Source organism: Lycorma delicatula, chromosome 2 (genome assembly GCF_047948215.1).
Source record: "Lycorma delicatula isolate Av1 chromosome 2, ASM4794821v1, whole genome shotgun sequence".
Lineage (NCBI taxonomy): Eukaryota > Metazoa > Arthropoda > Insecta > Hemiptera > Fulgoridae > Lycorma > Lycorma delicatula.
The window spans coordinates 75,433,325-75,447,673 of record NC_134456.1 but is presented as its reverse complement, the minus strand read 5'-3'; the positions used below and the strand labels follow the sequence as shown (position 1 = coordinate 75,447,673).

Here is a 14,349-nt window from a genome sequence, read left to right as displayed (position 1 = left end):
TTTATTTTTTTGTTACAATAAATTTTACGGATAAATTACTTGAAGATTAACATAAAAATACTTAGCTATCATTATGACATCATATAGGGGCATATCCCTGAAACAATCAATCCAACACTGAGCAGTGATGATGAAAAATATCGCGTAACCGTTTAGAAAAAGTAATTTCTAGTTAAAAAAAATTCCTAAATTTTCTGGTGAAAACTGCTAAAGAAAGTAAAAGATAAAACATCTAACTTGGTCTATTCGTTACATCGTTGGGAATGGTTTTACGCAGTCCGGTGGACTTCGACACTGTGTCGGGAATACTTCAAATGAAATATTGTGTAGCGAGGGACAGCTGCGTACGGATCTGCCGTTCGCCCGTGCTTGCACGGGTGGGTGTCCCCGTTAGAGGCGAAGCACAGACGACGGAGTCCCGGTTGCTGGGTGATAGAGGCCGGGAACGGAATAGCCGAGCCTGGCCTTCCCTCATCTGGCGGCTAGAGGCGAAGGCATCTCCCGGAACCGTATTCATGCTTAATTAGGGGTCTGGTTCCGGGAGGCAGAGTTAAAAAAAACGTAGTTTATTTGGTAAGGAGTAATGCTTGAATAGGCGTAAAAACAACCTATAAATTGAATTGTGAAATTCCCCCTTTTCGAAGTGGTTTAAAAAATAATACGTTGCTTGGATTTTGCGATAGACTTACACAAACTATAGCAAAAAAGATTTACAAAGGTTTAAATTATTATTCCAGCTTTATACAAATTGGAATAATAATAATAATAATTTAAACTTTATAAATAATTTAATTTATTATTAATATATGTAATATTTAATTATTTATTTATTTTTAATTACGATTTCCTACTGAAGGACAAAATTTCTTGAGAAAACTTAGATAAATTTATTGGTTGGTTCCTCGATCACAACAAACTTTCATAAGTAGATTTTACTCTTAATTATATTTACTGTAATGTTATATATGAAATCAGAGATTTTTCAGGATAATTTATTGTTAGATATGAATTAGATGTTCTTATTCACTGTACTTCAATATGACTAGAACGTTTTGATGAAGTTTAATAAGTTTTCCCCAACAAAAACCACAATTGATGTCGACTAGCTAGTTTTATCAAAGACCAGATGTACAGACCTGTGCTGTCTATTTATATAATGCATGTAGTAGGAAGAAATTACTGAAGCAGGATACCCATGTGATGATGATTGATGTAAATTAATTTCACATCGACGTAATATCTTCATTACACCGTAAAATTAAATTGTTTTGTTAATTTTTTCTTCCTTGTACGAACTAAAGATAGTATTGTGATCGCGAAAAATTTCGGTTTCCAGATTTCAACGGAAATATCTTTTTTGACTAGTTTCGGCGTGACGTATATATGTACGGTATGTATCTCACATAACTCAAAAACGATTAGCCGTATGATGTTGAAAGTTTGGATTTCGGATTGTTGTAATATCTACTTGTGCACCTCCCCATTTGATTGCAATCAACTGAATCAAAAATGTCCAAAAAAGCCCAAATTCCAAAAGCTTTTTTATTTTGGACTCTTTCTTAACTGGAGTAATGAGCCCTCATTGACAGCTTTTCAATGATACATCATATAGGTGGTACTTATTTTCATTGGTGTCATAGGCGTACAAGGAAGTCATGTGTTGTCCACATCAGATATTTTCTGTTTAACCTCCGAAACCACCGTAAGGTATTACTTCAGAGAATGATACGTATGAAAAATTTAATTGAAATGCAGTCTTGCACAGTCTCATGTCAACCATTCCTGAGATGTGTGGTTAATTGAAACCCAACCAACAAAGAACACCGGTGTCCACGATCTAGTGTTCAAATCCGTATAAAAGTAACTAACTGCCTTTACTAGGATTTGAACCTTAGAAGTTATTATTATTATCATTTTACACCACTGACGGAACCTAACCTTTTTTTTGTCTGTGAGGGTAAATTTTGTAAAAGAATAAAGAGATACCGTCGCCGTTGTTTATTCATTGAATAAAACACCTTTTTAAGCAGATTCTTTATCAACAATTTCCTTTACAACACTGGCGTCTCATTGGGTTGTATGCACAAACGGTTTCAAGAATAATCTCCAAGTAAAGCATGTATATTTAACTTAATATGAATGTTTTTTCTTTTTTTTTATTAAAAGAAGAGTTTTACCAGAAATATTTACTGATAATCTAAGGGTTAGTCTCCGTAGGATAAAATGTTTTCAGCGATTGATAAATAAAATTCTTAAATGTTTAATTGATTTTTTACTTAAAACATTTACTTGTAAAAAATTATTACAATTTTTTTACTGAAAAATATGAAACTTAGCATAACATAACATTTGTGTATGTTTATATAGATAACTGTACTTTTTTTATAAATCACATTCAGTATGATAATTAATGTAAAGTAAATAAGTATTAATTTAAATGTAAGTAATATTTTAACATTTTGAAATCGACATATGTATTCACTTATGATAGTAGGTTAAATTTTAATTAAGTAGCTTATGTAGATTCATAGCATACTTAATTAGTTTTCAACGTGATATTCAAATGTACTGTTTACTAGATTTTCCTGTATTAATATTAATAATGTATTATTAACTGAACGATACTTCTTGTATATCTATGTTAATTATGTCAGCGCTAATTGTTTTATTATTAAGTAAATATTTTGTAATTAATCTTTTTAAAAACCAAATTACGAAGTTGTTAAAATCTCTTTTCTGATTTAATCCGTTTTCATAATTTTGAAGGTCGTATTTTTTAACTTTATTTAATTTGAACAGTTTTGTTATTTATCAATCGATTTGGTTTTTTTGGGTAAAGATTTTTTTTATTGATCTTGAAATTCATTAAATTTTTTATTTGATACTATAAAAAATATTTTTGTCTATAAAATAATAGTATTTAAATGTTTTGAATAGAATATCAATAATATTAGTTTTTCAATCCGAAATTAAAATTAATAATTAGGTTTTTGTTAGATTAAACAAAACTCAGTTACAAGCTTCTTGTCGATAAATCTGTTCCTGAACCTGTTGTTAATATAAACCAGATGGAAACTATCCTCTCAATTTTTCTGTTTTTAGCTTCCGGAACCACCGTAAGGTATTACTTCATAGGATGACGTGTATGAATGTAAATGATATTTAGTCTTGTACAGTCTCAGGTCAACCATTCCTGAGATGTGTGATTAATTGAAACCCAATCATCAAAGAATACCGGTATCACAATCTAGTATTTTAATCCGTATAAAAGTAACTGCCTTTACTAGGATTTGAGCCTTAGAACTCTCGACTTCGAATTCAGCTAATTTGCGATGAGTTAACTACTACAGCAGCACGGTGGGCTAGGTAGAAATTACCATTATTTTTTTTAACCTCCTGGACCACCGTTAGGTATTGCTTCAGAGGATGAGATGAATATTTGTAGCGTGTAAAAATGCCGTGCCTGACCGGGATTCAAACCAGGGACTTCCGGATTAAAGGCCGAGACGCTACCACTCGCGCTACGGAGACCGGGGTGGAAACTACCTTTTTTCCTGTTTAGCCTCCGGGAATTACCGTCAGGTATTACTTCAGAGGATGAATGAGGATGATTTGTATGAGTGTAAGTGAAGTGTAGTCTAGTACAGTCTCAGGTCGACAATTTCTGAGATGTGTGGTTAAATGAAATCCAATCACCGAAGAACACCGGTATCCATGATTTAGTATTCAAATCCGTATAAAAGTAACTGCCTTTACTAGAATTTTAAAGTCGGAACTCTCGACTGGGGAGGAAACTATGTAGATCTGTATAAGTGCATGTATTCTCTGTAGTGATTGATCGTCTCCTTTTCACTTTGCTTTTTAATCACGCTCTATATATTCTTTCTTAATAGTTACTATGGGAATTGTTTTGATGAGCATACTAGTAGCTACGTCTTCAAAAGTAAGGTGGCAGTCGCTAGTAGGGTGGCTGTTCCCTTGTTTGTGCTTACGTGAGATTGAAATTATTTTTATGAGCTTGTTCGCGGTCACAGTTTCTATATCTAAAGTTACATTGGTGAAAAATGAGAAATTTTCTTTTTTAATTTCTTTCTATCTTATAACCACGGTTTTTTTTTATTTTGTGTATTCCTTACTACAATCGTGATTTTAAATAAGAAACATTTCTAATATGATGTTAAATATATTTTCGCCCTGTGAGGTAAAACACTAACAGAGTCATTTGTAGCTCTGATTGAATGAGGGATGTTATAGCAAGTTGTATTAAGCGTCTGTAATATAACCAAATAAATATATGGAAATTATATTCAAAGTGATAGATTTAAGTTATATTTTCTGCCATTTCTAGCATTGTCACTCTTAATATTCGTAGTTGACGCGTTTTGGAGTACCTCTTTCTCAAAACTACTTTTAGCACTGAATCTTTTTGAGTTGGGATCGTCTATGTTAAGCGCTCCTCCTACTGTCATGGCCTCTTCTGCTTTATCCCTCCAGCTCTAATGGCTGTACAATTTCTTGAAACTAATCCTTCTCGTTCTTCGTTTCAACAATTTAAAGTTTTTAAATATATCGGATTTATTATTTATTTGTTTATTAATTATCTCATGCCCTTTTAAATTTAGCTTGAATATTTCCATGTTTTCTAGAATACATAAACGTTTTCCTTTTTCTGCACAATATACTTCCTTAGATGTTATCATTTTATTGGGTGTACATTCTTTTGCTATCAAAAGTTTTCATAATTTAAATCCATTTATATGATCTTATATGTTAATTAAATTTTCGTCCAGTGTGTTCTACGTACGTCGCGTTACACACATCACATTTTATTGGTATATTCCAGTTTGGTTATTATTCTTTTTTCTACATTATTTCTAGATTTATTCCAGATGGTATTATTTGTAGTAAGTGCTATATTTATGTTATATTTCTTTAAATTCATTTAATTAATATATTTATTTTCCCTTCAACGTAAATTTTGCCAATTTTTCTAAACTGGATCATTATTAACGCTTTTTATTCACTAAAAAAATTAGCTTTATTTTTAAAATACCCATCTGTAATTAGTATATATTTACTAAAAGTATTGTAAGCCAAATTACAATAGTCATATTTTCTCATGACTATGCGGTACTGATGATTAATTGAAATTATTTATTAATTCTTAATATAGTTCACAAACAATAAGTAGTTTGAGAATATGTTGACAAAGAATGAATATTAATTGAATAATTGAATTAAGTTTATAATATATCAAATTTATAGTTAAGCAACTAGTCAGTAGCCATTTCACGTTTTGTTTACTTTTTATGAAAATTTTCTTATTTCCGTCCTTATTTAGCTTTACTGTTTTTATTTTTTTTTATTTTAGGTTTTTTGCTGCATAATTTAATCTAAAATCGGTTCCAATTTATTGCATATGAATAAAAAAATAATGGCAAAAATAAATATTTAAAATCAGAATAGAATTATTTAACAACTTCATGAAGTGAAAATTTCGCATATGTTGATAAAAAAATTTTGCACAAATTTTGTATATTAGGCATATGAAAATTTAAAAGGGATATGATCTAAGTATCTTTATAATCTAAATATGTAGAATAAGGTGTCACCTTAAAAAACTGTAGTTGAATTAATAAATTATGTAAATACATTTTTAATTAAAAAAGATTTAAGTAATAACTAAAAATTTGACATTGAAATGTTGGAAAGAAACGTTGGCTATTAGTTAAGCTTACAGAAATATTAATGGAGGAAATCGGATATACTTAACTACTGGAAATATGGCAGCACTGTTTGTTTCTCGTGTAACTTTGCTTAACTTTATGCGATGAAACGACACATAGTATTCAAAGTAATAACAAATTTAACTGTAAGACATTTTTACTACTCAGTGGTAATTTTTTTTTAATTTTAGATTTCCAAATTATTATTTTTTTAAATAATTTTTTCTGCTTTTTTTATTATTAAATAAAATAAAAATTTATCTTTTTTTCAGGTTAGTAGAAAATAGAATTGACCTTAATATCTGTGTGGCAGTAAGCACTGCAAATACCAAAAGTCTCAACATTAATGAAGAATCTACATTCACAGTAAGTACAATAATTGCATTTTCTTCATTTTATCATGATATTAATTTTCAATTCACGTTCTCTTAAAACTCATACGTACGTGTTTTTTGCGTGTTCGAATTTGAGAATATATATGCGTTTTTTATATATATTTTTACTAATTTTATGTTTTTCTTCTCTTTCGGTCGTAAATTAACTTTTTCGGTAAATTAACTTTTTAATAACTATGAATATTTATGTTCATTTTTTGTAATATTATTTTTGGCACAATTAATTGCTTATGATATAAGTATTATAATATATTCATTATTTTCGCTTTGTTAATTATTTTTAAACTAATTAAAGTTTTATTTTTAAATTGACTTCAGTTAGACACAATCAATTGGAAGCATATATTTTTTTTACGTATCCCAGTAATTACACTTCACCAATTTCGATGAGTCGCCTGCTTTATAAGAAAAGTAACTCTGTAAATTACCGTCATAATTTTTTCCATTTTCATTTTGCAAAAAATAGAAATTTCTTTCAGTAACAAAATCTCATAAATGATTTGAAAGTCTTTGTTTTTTGCCGTTATCTTTGCTTAGTATCGTATTATTATTGCATAATGATATACAAGCTAATATATTCAAAGTGTTTATTGAAAATATTCGTTGAAAACAGTTTTAAAACTTAGAATTAAATAAGTCCATGTACCTGCATTCTTGAGTTCTTATTCTTAATAATAATTTATTTTTCTGCCGTTCGTCTACATTCTTTTTCTTATTTATATAAAAATTTAGGTTTTTCGTTTTTGTTTTTCTTGAAACTTCGCTTATTTAAAAAAAAAAAATTGTGTTTTTGCGGTTTTCCAAACTGAAATTGACAATAAAATTTATTTTTAAAAATGATAGTAAAATCAGTTTACTGAAACGGTAATAAAGACTAGAAACTAATACTTTATTCAGATTGTCTTTAAGTTTTGTCTATTTGAAATCGGCGCTAATTATTGGTTTGTCAATTTCAAAATATATATATATATATATATATATATATATATATATATATATATATGTATATTTGTTTTTCGACTTATAAAAATCTATAATTGAAGAATTAAAAAAAGTTTTATTTTATTTTAGTTTTTCTTGATGCAGTATTTAATCTAAAATCGGTTCCAATTTATTGGAACCATATGAATAAAAAAATATGACCTGGAGAGAGAGGTTCCATTGAAATCCCTCAAAGAAGTGTACACGTATATGGATGTATGCATATTTTATACATTTTCTGTTGTTTTTTTTTTCTGAGCGATAAACGGTGGGGCGTTATAATCGCCCGAATATCTTATATAGTATATATAAATATGTAATAAATAAATATAAGTAAATACAAAGATGAGCCCAAAGAAAATTGATAAAGTTCGGAACACAAAAATCAAAGAAAACACCTAAAAATAGTCTTATCAGTCATAGAAAGAATAACTAATCAAATAAAGAAACAATGAAACAACCAATCAAAGTAAGTATCAAAACCGAAACCATGTTTTTGATAGTTGATTCACCTCAAATCTCTGAGAATTTACAGATCAAATATATGCAGTCGCTTTAGGCGCCTTACGTCCTCTCTGTTATCCAAGAGGTTAACCACCAGCCAGTTCACTTATTTTTTAGCCTCATTTGGTACCGAATCGCTGTATCTTCTCTGGAACGGTTGGGAGTCCTAGATAATTGTGTTTTTCATTGTTTTCGCAATCCACGGTGCTTCTCTTATATTTCTCAATACATTTCTAATATATGTTCTTGATTCGCTGTACAACTTCGATGTTACTCAGATGTCATACCCCACAGTTAGATTCCGTTGGTCCGCTGAGTAGAGCAACTACTTAATAGTCAATGATAGTTGCAACCCCCGCCTAGCAACTTATTTTATAGTTAAACTTTTTTTTTTAAGATAAAATAATCCCTTACTTAGGTGTTAAGTATAATCTCTCCATTTATTTTAATGTTTAGCCTCCGGAACCACCGTAAGGTATTATTTCAGAGAATGATATTTATGTATGTATGTAAATGAAGTGTAGTCATGTACAGTCCCAGGTCGACCATTCCAGAGATGTGTGGTTAATTGAAATCCAATCACCAAAGAACACCGGTATCTTTTATTCAAATCCGTATAAAAGTAACTAACTGCCTTTACTAGGATTTGAACCTTAGAATTCTCGACTTCGAAATCAGCTGATTTGTGATGACGAGTTAACCACAAGACCAGCCTGATGGGCAGATATTGAGTATTATAATAATTAAGTATTGTAATAGGCCATTAAAATTATAAGTGTAAAAATTTTTACTAATAATGATAAGAACTTGTAAAATGGACTTGCTGCTTCTGTGTATAAATGCCCACTGCCAACGAACGTTTTATAATTTTAAGTTTAGAATTATTTCTTATACAATTCAAATTATTTTGGGAATAATGTAATATAAATTTTAAATGTTTTTATATATTATAATCCTGCTTTCTCACTCTCTCTTTCTCTCTCTCTCTCTCTATATATATATATATATACCATTTATTGTGATATTTAATCCTTGTATCTGTAGAATTTCGATTTACCATGTTAACAGAGTTCAGTCTTTTGTTTTATGTGTAAAAAATGGATTATATCCACTCTAATATGCCTTTTAGGTGCAAGACATCATCGTGATGCTGTTTCAGTTCATTAACAACTTTTAAGTGATGTTAAGTGAATTAGCAATTGCATATTAATAATAAATCCATTCCACCGTAGTTGACATTACAGTACAGTAGTAACTAAAGTAATTGTGTGCTGGTTGATGCAATAGTTGAATTACCATAAAATGTATTAGCCAATCCATAAGTTTTCTTTAATGCGTATTACTACTACTGCGAGTAACTTAACAATATATAACTACCATTCAACTTTCTGATGAATTTAGACTACTTTCTGAAGTAAATGTTCACACTGCTTCTAACAACGAGAAAGAGACAAAATGAAATTTACTAGATCTACAAAATTTACGGTTTACAAAGCACCGAGTCTAATTGTATTTAGTAGCTTTATATAAAATTATCCATCCGTATTTAAATTAAGTTTTACTCCGTAAATTAATTATAATAACGCAATTTAGCCATCTGTGTTCCAGCGTAAATTTGTAAGTAGCCTACAGTATTTTATGCTTGGCAGATCAATTAAGCACACTCGGACGCACGCTTTCATGTTATCATTAGTACCTTAAGCAGTTATATTTAAGATTCTGAGATGAAATTCTGCATTTTTAAATAGATTTTTAACATTTATTCTTAAAACCTTGATAATAATCATTAAATTCATATATGATGAGGCCTTTTATTTATCTTACCTAAATGTTTTTTATTTTATTTTATCACAGTATAATTTAATTAATTGTTTTTGTTTTAATATTTAATTTATATTAATAAGATTAGTATATTTTTATGGATAAATTCCTTAATCCATTTATTAACAGGTTTCTTTTTTTCTGTAGCATTATCTTTCTTTAATATAAGGAATATACAAGGCATTTAAAAAAACAGCATTAATAATACACACACACGCGCACACACACACACACACACACACACACAAATTGTTTATGATTTACAAAGTAGTAACTGCCCCTTTCTTCCTTTACGTATTGGAACCATGGGTTTTGAAGATACGCATTTTTATCTAGAAATCATGTAGTTAACGATGTTCGTTGTTTTTATATGCTGCTCTCAAAATAGCTGGATTCGAAATGAAAGATACAAGAGAACAACGTCTGATATACAGTGTCTTTGTAAAAGAATGGTGGGGTTTTGTACATGGATTAAATGAAACAAAAATACTTACAGTTTACGTTTATTTATCGAATTTGTCATCTCAAACATTTTTTTTTTTACATAACTAATAGATTTCAATATGTGTACCATTAGTCGCTTGGCAAATGTCCAATCGATACTCAGTTTCTGCCCATACCCGAATTAACATCTGTTATACAGAGTTACAACTGTTTCACTAATCCGTTCCTTTAAGTGACGTAGGTCGCGTATTTTTTGCGAATAAACATGTTTTTTTTATACACCCCCACATGAAAAAATCGCAAGTGTGAGGTCTGGACTCCTTGGAAGCCAGGGTATAGATCCTTGCCGGCCTATCCATCGATGTCCAAATTTTCCGTTCGAAGTCTGGTTTACGAATACATTAAGTGCAGGGGTGCGCCATCTTGTTCGAAATGAATTCGTTGGTTGCTTTCGAGTAGTCGAGAAAATAATTAATCGTTTAACATATTCGTTCTCAAATTGGGCGATAACGCTCCTTTGTGGGCGCTGGAGGCGTTCAGGCGGTCTAGAAAGGCGATGGCTGATTAAAACAGAGGCAAGCATTATGTTTTCCTGATATTTCAAACTAACATGTAAAGTAAAATATAAGTTTCAACTCAGAAATAGTATATGCCACGATTAAAAACAATTATTGCAATTGCTGCTTTTAAGAGCGCATTTTAAAATTACAATTTATATTAGTAGTTAAAATTATTATTTTCAACAGACCATAAGTTTCAAAATTTTAGGGCGCTAGAAAATTTTTGATTCTCAATGTGCGCGATGGACGAAAAATATTGATAATCAATGGTTTACCATATTGAGATAAACATTTCCATTCTTTTCAGCGAAGAAAAAAGGCTCACATTACACAACACTAAATATTAATTTTAGGCGTGTCGCATTGTTTTTCAAACATTACACTGGGTTTTCAGATCCCCATATTCGTGAATTGTGTCTGTTAACACACCCATTATGTGGAATGTAGCATCATCCGTAAAAATTATTAGTCTAAAAATGAAAAACATTTCTCCATCATCAGGTTTCAGTTCCTGCAGTAGCTCGATTTTATATGCGTGTAATTTCAGTCTTTTATGTAAAACATTGTGAATTATTTTCGGAATATCTTAACTCGAGGCTTTAACGAGAGATGGAGTTAGGATTTCTGATAGCAGACTGTCCAATTCGTTCAACAGCATCGTCTGATATTCGGAGTCTGCCAGTTGATTTTTCCTTGAGAACAGAACCAGTCTCTTCGAACTGTTTTAACCATCGTATATTATTTTTATGTGATGACGGTTTTCTATATTCACATCGTATTACACGTTGAACTAATATTACGGACGTTAATTCAGCACAAAAACGCAAATTTGCTTTTTCCTGAACAGTGAATATACAGTAGTAACGAACTAACCACACCTCAGCAAAATACGAAAAATAGTGTAGTGGTTTTAACTGATGTTACACAAACTTTTGAATTGTATGCTATCACGGCTACCAACATAACATCTCAAAATTTCCATACTGCCTTGATATTTTTTTTCTGTTTAGCCTCCTGGGATCACCGTCAGGTATTACTTCAGAGGATGAATGGGGAAGATGTGTATGAGGGTAAGTGAAGTGTGTGGTCTTGTACAGTCTCAGGTCGCCAATTTCTGAGATGTGTGGTTAATGTGTGGAATCCTAACCACCAAAGAACACCGGTATCCACGATCTAGTATTTAAATCCGTTTAAAAGTAACTGCCTTTACTAGGATTTGAACTTTAAAACTCTCGACTTCGAAATCAGCTGATTTGCGAAGACGCGTTCACCACTAGACCAACCCGGTGGGTATACTTCCTTGATCTTTCTTTTTCCTGTTTAGCCTCCGGTAACTACCGTGTAGATACTTCCTTGATCTGAATTACAGAAACCCCACCATGATTTTATGAAGATCATGTATTTTGCTATTGTATCAAATATACGGAATACAGGTGTCTGTAATAGCTGTTTCGGTCTGTAAACCAGTTCGGTCTGCTTTTCTTGTCTAGAAAAGTTCGATTATCCATCTGATAAGTCTGGTCTCTTCCATTCTGAAAATATGTCCTAGAAAGGAAATTCTCTTCTCTCTAAATTTATTAGTTATCGGGATGATCGTTTTGTAAATCTCTTCGTCTGGAATAATTCTCCAAATCCCGTCTTTTTTAATGATTTTTATTTTATTTTATATAAAACGATTGATTGTTACTTTGCCGTTGAGTTTTAGTTTGAAAAACAAAATCTTCGAAAAAATGTTTGTGTAAATGTACTAAGAAAAAGATTTTTCTTTCCCAGTCATTTAAAAAAATTATTTTTTAATTTAAACAAATAAAACCGATATATGAATGGTTTTATTGAATTTGAACGGTTTTATATGAACGTTTATATGAAGGTTAGTTCTTAAGTACAATAATTAATTTTTTTAAACGGCGAAATATTATTTTTTGCATGCGGAAAGTTATTAATTATATTTGGTTTTATTTGAAATCTACCCGATAAATTTATAATAATGAATCTATTGATAAAAAAAAAATGAAGTAGTAGATATTTAAAATATAAATTGTACGTAGTTCTTGGTCGTCAAGTAAAACAGGCTATTCGTGTGCTGTCTTTATAGCATAGTTGTTGCGTGTTTGATTGAAATCAACTCACTCTTTTCTTTTGTTCCTTGCGGTAACCTCTTTAAAGTTTAGTAATTGTGTCTTGACTACGAAAGTCGTTTATTGGAAGTTTTCTTGTGAGAGAAATAACAACTGTTAAAACTTAAAACAACTTAGAAACGCATCAAGAGAAAAATGTTTAAGTTTACACTTTTTATTAGTTATCAGCTATGTACTTTTAAATGAACAAAAATGTTTTTTAAGTATGGTTCAGTGAAGATCGAAATAGTTAGAGCATATTACGTACGTATCTGTGTTGGTATTGTTTTTTTGTTTTTTTTATTTAATATTGACAAAATTATTTTTAAACTTTAATTTTGAGTTGCCAAGGAGGTCACCACACCACCGGCTCCATGATGGGCTAGTTGTGTGACCTTCCCTCTTTCATCCAGAAAGTTCTGGGTTCGTAACCTGGTCTCAGATTTGGTATTTCTCATGTGCTAAAAAATTTTATCCTATCATAAAAAAAGAAAAGTATTTAAAATGTAATAGGAAGCTAGGTATTACTATATGAATAAATAAATAAGTAAAACTGGCCTGAGGTAATAACTCTCAAAGTACTTAAGTAAGTATGTAGCGGCAAAGGCAGTTGCTACATGCGCTTGTCTTATCATGTCATCAGTGGATGAACTCTGTTGATATCCGTGTAAGCTACTAATGATGTCTAAAATTCCTAAAATTTTCTAAAATTCCTTTTACTAATGATGTGTAAGAATGGGTTTAATCAGACGAATATCGATAGCCTTCGGTAAATATAGACAGATTTTATTTAATTATTTAATGAATTTTACCCTTTACAAAATGATTAAAGAAATGGAAATCAAGGAAGACATCGTCTAGAATTTATATATTCTTGGTGAGAGAGGATCAATTGAATGATGATTCAGTAGTTGGAGGCGGGTCTAATGGTCCTTTCTATCATTAAAAATAAATTATTATTTTTAATGTTCTTCGTAATATTTTTTATCTGATATTATCTTACAGTTCTTAGTAAAGTCTAGATTAAATGAAATAAAGTTTTTACTTATTTTTCTTCATCTATGTAAAATCAAAGAAGATTTTTAAACTAAAGTTTATTTAAAAAACAAATAAAAAAACTTTCAAAAACTTTTTTTGTTTGAATTTTTATTATAAATTCAAACACTGATTTAACTGAATTTATTCACCTTTTGATGTCTTTTTATTTCGCTCAACTTCTGTGAATTTTCAAACAAAAAACAGTTCTAAATTACATAAAAAATTTCTTATCTTAGTACGTCGCTTTCTTATTCCCTCTTTTTGCAAATTAATTTTCTTCCCTGTAGTGAATCCGTACTATTCATACAATCCTGGATTGTAGCTTTGAGTTTTTTTTATTGCTTCTTTCCTGTAAATATTATTATAAGATGTGGATGAACTTCATCCTTGTTCCTTTTATTTTATAGACATGACCTATGTTTTTCCTTTCCCAGCAAATAATTGTACTCTATAATTTTACAGTATACTGTATAGGGTAAGGTGTTCTACTCGAGTCAGATTTTGCATTTCGTGATTTTTGTAGATCTTGACGTTTTATCCTTGCTGTAAAAAAAAAAATTAAAAAGAAATGAAAAATTCTAGAAGGTTGTATAAAGTTCCGGAAGGCTGTATTTTTTGACCTGCTTTTTTATATCTTCGTACTTGTTGAACCGAATTGAAAGAAATTTGGTATAATGATTCTATATATGGGGAATACCATGCAAATTTAAATTTCTAAACATAATTTCATGCCCCTTAGGAATCTGTGATATTTTTTGATGAC

General features: G+C 30.2%; 1 long non-coding RNA gene across 3 annotated transcripts in view; it reads left to right on the top strand.

The window, feature by feature from the left end:
• The window catches only part of LOC142318908 (uncharacterized), a 209,996-nt gene that overhangs the window by 162,104 nt on the left and 33,543 nt on the right, over positions 1–14,349 (top strand). For 2 of the 3 annotated variants that reach the window (XR_012755074.1, XR_012755073.1), the window contains exon 2: positions 5,999–6,092. The exons of the other annotated variant lie outside the window; for it this stretch is intronic. This is a non-coding gene — a long non-coding RNA (uncharacterized LOC142318908). The remainder of the gene's footprint in view (positions 1–5,998; positions 6,093–14,349) is intronic. 3 annotated transcript variants of the gene reach the window in all.